Consider the following 9,866-nt stretch of genomic DNA (forward strand, 5'->3'; position numbering starts at 1 on the left):
CTCAGGAGGCACCAACATTTGCTAGTATGTTTAACTGAATAGTTTTTATTTCTTAGTGGAAAACTAGTGATTACTGTTAGCAGACTTTTTCTTATTGCTATATTTTAATATTATTCTGGACTATGTTAGACAAATCATTAAAGAGATATTAAGAGGATTCTGCCGTAGCAAAAGAAGGAAAATAAAATTAGGTATCATCTTTCAGAGAAAGAGCTGTGGTCAAGTTTCAAAAAAATAACATTTCATAAGTCATTTATATTCAATGTAATGTTACCTATAACTACTTCAAAATGCTGGTGTTAATCTCAGTTTGTTCAAACTGTTACATGAGAAACCATTTTAATGAGTAAAATGAAATCAGGCTTCTTTGATAAGTGATAGCTGTTTTTCATTTCTAATTTCAGAAAGCCACAGCAAATACTTAAGAAAAGAATTCATACTTCACCAGAATTGGATGGTGGAAAAATTGGAGAGAATGGGGGGTTAATGACAAAAGAATCAGGAGAAACAAGGACAAATGAGGCTTGATGCTAAAGCCTAAAGTGGAAATAAGTACATCTACTTAAGTGGGTAAATGAGGAGCTGAAGGGTTAAGTGAGCAATGATGCTCTAAAGCAGTCTACCACACAAAATAGGGGAAACTGCCTACTGCTGTGAGTAATGTTACACAACATCTAAGCTGGGAACAACAGCGTTGATAGAATTAAAACACACAAATTTACATCCAATGCAGTAGAAAGTGAAGGTGAAAATCAGTCAAGTCCTGACTCTTTGCGACCCCATGGACTGTGTCCATGGAATTCTCCAAGCCCGAATACTGGAGTGGGTAGCCTTTCCCTTCTCCAAGGGATCTTCCCAACCCAGGGATCAAACCCACGTCTCCCCCATTACAGGCAGATCCTTTACCAGCTGAGCCATGAGGGAAGCAATGCAGCAGAGTGGGTTTCTTCTTTAAACTACAATTCACATTAAAAAATACATTTATGTGAGTAAAATTACTCTCAGAGATACACATGCACACTAATAACTTAAAAAAAAGTTTTCAGAAATAATATGCCATTGCTGGAAGTGTTACAGCGAAGAGCCAATTGGCACTACAGTTGGATCTGCTTCTTTCACTTTGTTTAACCTTTGATTAACTTTTGCTTCCCTTTGCTTTTGTTCACTAAAAGGATACTGTTTATATGTAATGGCCTGCCTCAGGGAACCCTGTCCCTGGGCCTGAATTTTACACCAAAGTGCCTTAGTTCAGGACCCTGTACACCTGTGGATGTTTACAGGAAGGAAGAACTTACCACATTTGCTGTGCCAAATTGAAAGCTGTCACTTGAATTTGCCAGACAAATGTGCTTGCAAATGAAACACATAACTCAAATAGATTAAAGAAAAGAGGGGAGACATTAAACATATTCTAATGAGGAACCCTGAGAACAGAAAGGAAAGCTACTGAGATTGAGCCCTTAGAGAGCGTGGAATCTGAGATATAGAGACACAACAAAAACCCTATCCAGCATGTCAGTGAATTGTTTTTGATCATTAATCTTGGCCCTTCATCACAGCAATCTTTAGTGAAATGAAATGGCCCTGTTTTTTAATCATGATGTATCACTGAGATGAATACAGAATATGGGAGGCAGAGGAGAAGGATGAAATTTAGCAAAGAAATGGAATTTTTCTTTCTTCTAACGGTATTGATGTAGAAGATTAGATGGGTTCCAGTTTAGACATTTACAATTGGCCTCCTGTTTCCATTTCATGTGGCCCGAAGGTGTGGGCTTCAGGCTGGACGCCTACAACTGTTAGCATTTCCTGAGACAAGAGATAGGTGGGCTCCAGTTAAGGTATTTACAATCAGCCTCCTGTTTGCCCTCTGAAATGGAAGTAATAACAGAAACAGGGTAAACAGCCAGTGTCTGTGTCTTGTAAACACCTTAAGGTCATAGTCATAGTAAGGACAAAGAGGGGCAAAACTCTGTTTGAGTGAAGGATTAACGGATCCTTGTCCCCACCTCTTTGGGGACAAGGGAGACACTACACATGCACAGAAAGGCTTCTGTGGGTCACAAGTCAAGGGATAATCCCAGGCCATAATGAGTCTTGCTCCTCCCAGAAACCTTCGCTTTGAGATCCATCTTGGCTGAGGGGTGAGTGAACCCCAGAAGAGTGTCCCAGGGTAGGTCAGGTGTGAAAAAAGAAACCAGATAATTGGCTAAAGGCAGACAAAGACCTGGAAGAACTATAAATGACTTAACCGCCTCTTTACTGTGCTCCTCCTCACTAGGGAGGACGTCAACACTTTCTCTCCAGGTGAGCATCTCTGCCTTGCTTCTGTCTTAACTAAACAAGTGATTTCTCTATGGCTCTCCCACTTGTTGTTATGCTATGTCTCTAATAATAAACTTTGTACTTGCATTTACAGTTTCTGCCTCTGTGATAAATGTATTTTTCACTGGGAGCAAAGATCTAGAAGAAAATAGCTTCTAGCCTTTAGCCCTTGCTAGTCTGGTGGCTAGGATTCCTGGTTCTCATCCAGGATACTCAGGTTCAATTCCTGGGCAGAGAATTAAGATCTTGTTTCATGCCACCATTCACTGCTGCCTTGCTGAGATCAATATAAGGCGATTTAAAGACAAATTTAACACCAAACAAGGGGTATGGCTGGCCCTTTAAGAGTATTTGTGGATCATTAAAACATTCTGATGGAGAAGGAAATGGCAGCCCACTCCAGTATTCTTGACTGGAAAATCCCACGGATGGAGGAGCCTGATGGGCTGCAGTCCATGGGGTCGCTAAGGGTCGGACACGACTGAGTGACTTCACTTTCACTTTTCACTTTCATGCATTGGAGAAGGAAATGGCAACCCACTCCAGTGTTCTTGCCTGGAGAATCCCAGGGACAGGGGAGCCTGGTGGGCTGCCGTCTATGGGGTCACACAGAGTCGGACACGACTGAAGTGACTTAGCAGCAGCAGCAGTAGCAGAACATTCTGATGAGATCATCCTTTGGGGATGGTGATCCATTTTGTGGAGTCATCTTTCCACTCCTTACCTCTACTGCCAGAATCCATATAAAGGCAGTGAGTTAGGTCAGTCTGTCACTCAAGGTTCCTTTTCTTACCCCATGAGTCATTTGAAATCTTGAGATTTATCAGACCTGGATTGCATTTAACTAAGTTTAGCTTCAAGCTCTTTCTACCTAGTAGGAAGAAAAGTGATACCTTCTTGTCTTTTCCATCTTGAATTTCACTTTCCTACATGGTCCAACTAAGCTCATCAGAACCAATAATATATGACCATTATATATATATATATATATTATTATATAATTATATATATATTATATATACTAATGGCAAATAGCATGCTGCTGGAAATAAGAGCTAGCCTACTGCGTTCACTGAAATAAAACAATGGTATTAGATCACTAACAGTTTCTTCCTTTAAAAAATCTGGCTGCAAAATTTGGGATTCTGCAAATGAGTTGTCTCTCACCCTGTTACCACAGAGGAATGTTAAGTCCTACATAAGTCATTTCATTCCTAACACCTTTCTTCTCATTCTCCTTTATCCCAACCATTCAGGCTCTGTTTGGATTCTAGTTGGTACCTGTGTTCTTTCTGAGTAATCCAGGGTCTCAGAAACTCTCAAGGACCCCAGTAGGGTCTAAATCCAATAACAAGTGTTCTTATAAGAGACAGAAGAAAAGGTACATAGAAGAAAATATTTCATGAAAGATAAAGGTAGAAACTGAAGAGATACAGCCACAAAACAAGGAACACAATAGACTCCTGGAAGCCACCAGAAACTAGAAGGGAAGCAGGGGACAAACTTTCCCTCAGAGCATCCAGAAAGAACCAATTCTGCTAGCACTGGACTGGCACTGGGCAGATTTTGGACTCTGTGCTGCCAATATTATATGGGAACAAATTTCTATTGTTTTAAATTAACCAGTTTGTGAAAATTTGTTAACAGCTACAAATATGTAGAGAACTTCCAAAACTCAACAGTTAAAAATATCAAACAATCTAATTAGAAAATGGACAAAAATCATAAGGGACATTTCACCAAAAAAGATACACAGATAGCAAATAAGCACATGAAAAGTTTTTCAATATCATATGTCACTAAGTGTTAAGTGTTAGTTGCTCAGCTGTGTCTGACTTTGCCACCCCATGAACTGCAGCCCACCAGGCTCCTCTGTCCATGGAATTCTCCAGGCAAGAATACTGAAGTGGGTTGCCAAAGCTCCCCCCTCCACCACAGGGGATCTTCCTGACCCAGGGATAGAACCCAGGTCTCCTGCCCTGCAGGCAGTTTCTTTACTGTCTGAACCACCAGGGAAGGGAATTGTAAATTAAAACTACAATGAGATGTTACTATTATCTCACAGCTTTTAGAATGACCAAAATCCAAAACACTGACCACACCAAACGCTAGGTGGGAGATAGAGCAACAGGAAAACACATTTATTGCTGTTTGTAATGCAAAATGGTACGGCCACTTTGGAAGACACAATTTCCTTTTTTTTTTTTTTCCTTTTAATTTTAACTGAAGGATAATTGCTTTACAATGTTGTGTTGGTTTTTGCCATACAACAATGTGAATCAGCCATTAAGTATACGTAGGTCCCCTTCCTCCTGAACCTCCTTCCCACCTCCAACCCCATTGCACTCTCTATGTTGTCACAGAGCACCTGGTTGAGTTCCCTGTGTTATACAGCAACTTCCCACTAGCTATCTATTTTACATATGGTAATGTGCAGGTTTTAATCCTACTCTCTCAATCTGAACCACACTCTCCTTCCCTCCCTGTTTTCACAAGTCTGTTCTTTATGTCTACAGAAGACACAGCTTCTTATAATAGTAAACACTGGCTATTTGATCCAGCAATTGTACTCCTAGGTATTTATCCAAATGAATTTATATATACATTCATTCACACGCGCAAAATATTTATAGCAGCTTTACTCACAATTGCCAAAAATTGGAAACTGAGATGTTATTCAGTTAGGTGAATGGATAAATAAACTATGTTATACGCATACAATGGAGTATTACTCATCGATAAAAAGAAATGAACTATCAAGCTATGAAAAAGCATGGAGGAACCTTAAATGCACACTTCTAAGTGAAAGAAGTCAGTCTAGATGACAACATACCATATGGGTCCAACTAATGACATCCTGGAAAAGGTAAAACTATAGAGACAGTACAAAGGTCAATGGTTGTCAGGGTTTGATAGTGGGAGGAGGCAGGGATGAATAGGTGGAACACACAGGATTTTTAGGGCAGGGAAACCACTCTGTATGATGCTATAAGGTGGATACACGACATTATGCATTTGTCAAAATCCATGGAACTGTACAACATGAAGAGTGAATCCTAATATAAACTATGGACTGTAGTTAATAATATATCAGTAGCTGTTCAATAATTATAACGAATGTACCACAGTAATGTAGAGGGAGAAGAGGTTCATGTGAAGTCTCTGTACTTGCTGCCCAATTTTTCTGCTTTAAATCTAAAACTGCTTTAAAAATTAGTCTACTTTAAAAAGCCAATCCCAAAAGATCACCCACCATAAAATTCAATTTTTGTAACATTCTTGAAATGGCATAAGAAACAGAATATATTAGTGGCCCAAGAGTTGAGGAGGGGGGTGGCAGAGAAGTGTCTGTGGGTAAAAAAGGCAACAAAAAGGATCCTTGTAGCAATGGAAATAGTCTATATCTTGATTATATCACTGTCAATATCCTGGTTGTGATATTGTACTAAGTTTTGCAAGATGTTACTGAAAGGTTGTTGCTGAGCTGTGAAAGACACTGGGATTCTTGGCCTCCAAAGGAGAAGACTTAAATATGGGGCCAGTGACGAGGCTTGATCGCTCAGAGTTTTTGTGTAATAAAATTTTATTAAAGTATAAAAGAGATAGAGAAAGCTTCTGACATAGACATCAGAAAGGGGCAGAAAGAGTATCTCCTTGATAGTCTTTAGCTGGATGTTAAATGGCTACTCAATTCAATTCAGTTCAGTCCCTCAGTCGTGTCTGACTCTGCGACCCCATGAACTGAAGCACGCCAGACCTCCCTGTCCATCACCAACTCCTGGAGTTCACTCAAACTCATGTCCATCAAGTCGGTGATGCCATCCAGCCATCTCATCCTCTGTCGTCCCCTTCTCCTCCTGCCCCCAATCCTTCCCAGGATCAGAGTCTTTGCCAATGAATCAACTCTTCGCATGAGGTGACCAAAGTATTGGAGTTTCAGCTTTAGCATCATTCCTTCCAAAGAACACCCAGGACTGATCTCATTTAGAATGGACTGGGTGGATCTCCTTGCAGTTCAAGGGACTCTCGAGAGTCTTCTCCAACACCACAGTTCAAAAGCATCAATTCTTCCGTGCTCAGCTTTCTTCACAGTCCAACTGTCACATCCATACATGACCACTGGAAAAACCATAGCCTTGACTAGATGGACCTTTGTTGGCAAAGTAATGTCTCTGCTTTTGAATATGCAATCTAGGTTGGTCATAACTTTTCTTCCAAGGAGTAAGCATCTTTTAATTTCATGGCTACAGTCACCATCTGCAGTGATTTTGGAGCCCAAAAAATAAAGTCTGATGCTATTTCCACTGTTCCCCATCTATTTCCCATGAAGTGATGGGACCAGATGTCATGATCTTCGTTTTCTGTATTTTGAGCTTTAAGCCAGCTTTTCCACTCTCCTCTTTCACCTTCATCAAGAGGCTTTTTAGTTCCTCTTCACTTTCTGCCATAAGGATGGCATTATCTGCATATCTGAGGTTATTGATATTTCTCCCGGCAATCTTGATTCCAGCTTGTGTTTCTTCCAGTCCAGTGTTTCTCATGATGTACTCTGCGTATAAGTTAAATAAGCAGGGTGACAATATACAGCCTTGACGTACTCCTTTTCCTATTTGGAACCAGTCTGTTGTTCCATGTCCAGTTCTAACTGCTGCTTCCTGACCTGCATATAGGTTTCTCAAGAGGCAGGTCAGGTGGTCTGGTATTCCCATCTCTTTCAGAATTTTGGGTGAATGTAACTCAGATGACCATTATATCTACTACTGCGGGCAGGAATCCCTCAGAAGAAATGGAGTAGCCACCATGGTCAACAAAAGAATCCGAAATGCAGTACTTGGATGCAATCTCAAAAATGACAGAATGATCTCTGTTTGTTTCCAAGGCAAACCATTCAATATCACAGTAATCCAAGTCTATGCCCCAACCAGTAATGCTGAAGAAGCTGAAGTTGAATGGTTCTATGAAGACCTCCAAGACGTGTTAGAACTAACACCCAAAAAAGATGTCCTTTTCATTATAGGGGACTGGAATGCAAAAGTAGGAAGTCAAGAAACACCTGGGGTAACAGGCATATTTGGCCTTGGAATACAGAATGAAGCAGGGCAAAAGCTAATAGAGTTTTGCCAAGAGAATGCACTGGTCATAGCAAACACCCTCTTCCAACAACACAAGAGAAGACTCTACACATGGACATCACCAGATGGTCAACACCGAAATATAGCTACTAGAAGTCTGCTAATTGGAGAAAGGAAATGTCTCAAAACTCAGAGACTGGCGCTAGGCCCCTCACCCACAGCATGCATTTTGAGATAACATTGGCACAAAGTGAGCTGTCCTGGGCCATAAAATGATTGACATGAATCTTGAAGAAAGGCAGGTTTCTAAGCAAATATATTCTCATTAACATAGCTTAAGAGAATATTTGCATGAGTAAAACACACTGCTTTGTCAAGTCAGTTCTGAGTCTTAGGCAGAACCATCTTGAAGATAGAGTCTAGGGTAAATACATAGTTCACTAACATAGCTTAAGACAAATATTTCCGTAAGAAAAATGCATTGGTTAGCTCAAGGTTTGAGAAAAGTTAAGTTCAGGTGGAACCAGGTGTCGTTATGGCAGCACAGAATTTTAAAGGAAACCTCTTTTTAAATTCATATAGAGAAGGGGAAAAAATCTTAACACTTGTTTGTTTCCTCCTGCTGCTTAAGAGAGAGAGAAAAAATGTCTGACACTTGCAGTCTACTTCCTCTGTTTGGAGACCCCTGACCTTCCTGCCTGTTACCCTCTCAAAAGCTTCAGTGTAAAGTCTGTCTACACCCCCATCTAGAGCAAGGAGGGTTGCCTACAGTAGAAAGAGGGCACTGGTTGCTTTTTTCCCCTCTCTTACAGATAGGAGCTAACAATTCCAGCGTCACTCCTTTGAACTGTACCCTGAAAAGCTGGGATAGATTTGATCCCCAGGGCTTAAAGACACGCCTGATCTTCCTATGTGATACTGCATGGCCACAGTATCCACTGGAAGATGGCGAACAGTAGCTAGACTGGTTCTGCAGAAAACCAGGGAAATGAGTTAAAGTAGCATATGTGTTGCCCTTTTTCTCTCTGCGAGACATGCCAGACTTATGTCCTAAGGGTATAGATTTGGGTATGAAACGTTCAGCTCCCTCCTGTCCTCCTAGTTTGTACCCGTACCCAGGACTCCAAACTGATTAAACTGAAAGTCAGGAAGCCACCGCCCACCCCACCTCCCTCCAGGAAGGGTTGCCTTGGTCTTGGTAAAAACCCAAACTGAGATTCAAACTGCCCAGGTAGAGGTCCAAACAACCCGTCTCAGGACAATCTCAGACTACCATGATTTCAATAGAAGTTCAGACAATCGAAGTAAGAGAAGCTCAGACAGCAAAAACTAAGGATGAAATACAGGATGAGATGGAGGACAGGAGACAAATAGATAAAGAAAAGCAGGTTTCTCCAATCTATCTCTGGGATCATACGTGCAGAGCAGCCTGAAAGGTTGAGGAACAGCCTCTTCATGAAGCACCCACCAGGAGAAATAATCAATCTGTGAGAGTTAATAAACCCTTTTTTTACCAAGAAATACAAAGAATCAAGGAGGATCTGGGAGATTATTTAGAGGACCCAGAAAAATATATTAGAGCTTTTAAGGGTGTTACTCTGCTTTATGACCTTGCTTGGAAAGATGTGATGTATATCCTGGGATAATTGCTAACTTCCAACACAAAAACTCAAGTTTTGGGGAAAGTGGTTGCCTATGGAGATGAATGGCTTGGTAATGAATCAGTAGCAAAGAAGGAAGACGAGATAGCTGCCCTCCCCACTGGGAATCAGGCAGTCCCAACTATAGACCTAGATTGGGACTATAACACAGCTAAAGGAAGATGGGATCAGGGTCACTTTGTCAGATATGTTCTTGAAGGACTCAGGCAAGCACATGCTAAGACTTTAAACTATGCCAAATTGGCAAACATAAAACAGGAAGAGAAGGAAGCTTCTGGTAAATCCCTAGATAAACTGAGGGAAGCCCTTCACAGATTCACTGAGATTGATCCCGAAAGTGAAGAGGGAAGAGTGATGTTAAAAGATAGATTTCTCAGTTGGCTCCAGATATCCACCATAAGCTATTAAAACAGGTGTATGGACCAAATCAGTCTTTAGATAATCTGTTGCAACTGGCTCATACAGTCTATGATGGTAGGGAATATAAGGAAAAGAAAGAAAGGCAGAGAAAAACAAAGGAACAGGGGAAGCCCTTGTAATGGCTGTTAGAACCGTTTTTAAACAGCCTGAGAAAAATGCCCAGAGGGACCCAGGTGAAAAGGGATGGGTTTGCTATTACTGTGGAAAGGAGAGGCACCTCAAGCGAGATTGCCCTCAAGCATCTAAGCCACCCCTGGCTCCATGTCTGGTCTGCAAGGGACCACACTGGAGGAAAGACTGCCCCCAGAGGTGTAGGTTTCAGGGGTTAGAATTTCAAGACAATCAGGACTGAAGGTGCCCGGGGGTCCCCACACAAGCTCCTGGCCTA

This window comes from Budorcas taxicolor, chromosome 11 (assembly GCF_023091745.1).
Source record: "Budorcas taxicolor isolate Tak-1 chromosome 11, Takin1.1, whole genome shotgun sequence".
NCBI classification, from domain to species: domain Eukaryota; kingdom Metazoa; phylum Chordata; class Mammalia; order Artiodactyla; family Bovidae; genus Budorcas; species Budorcas taxicolor.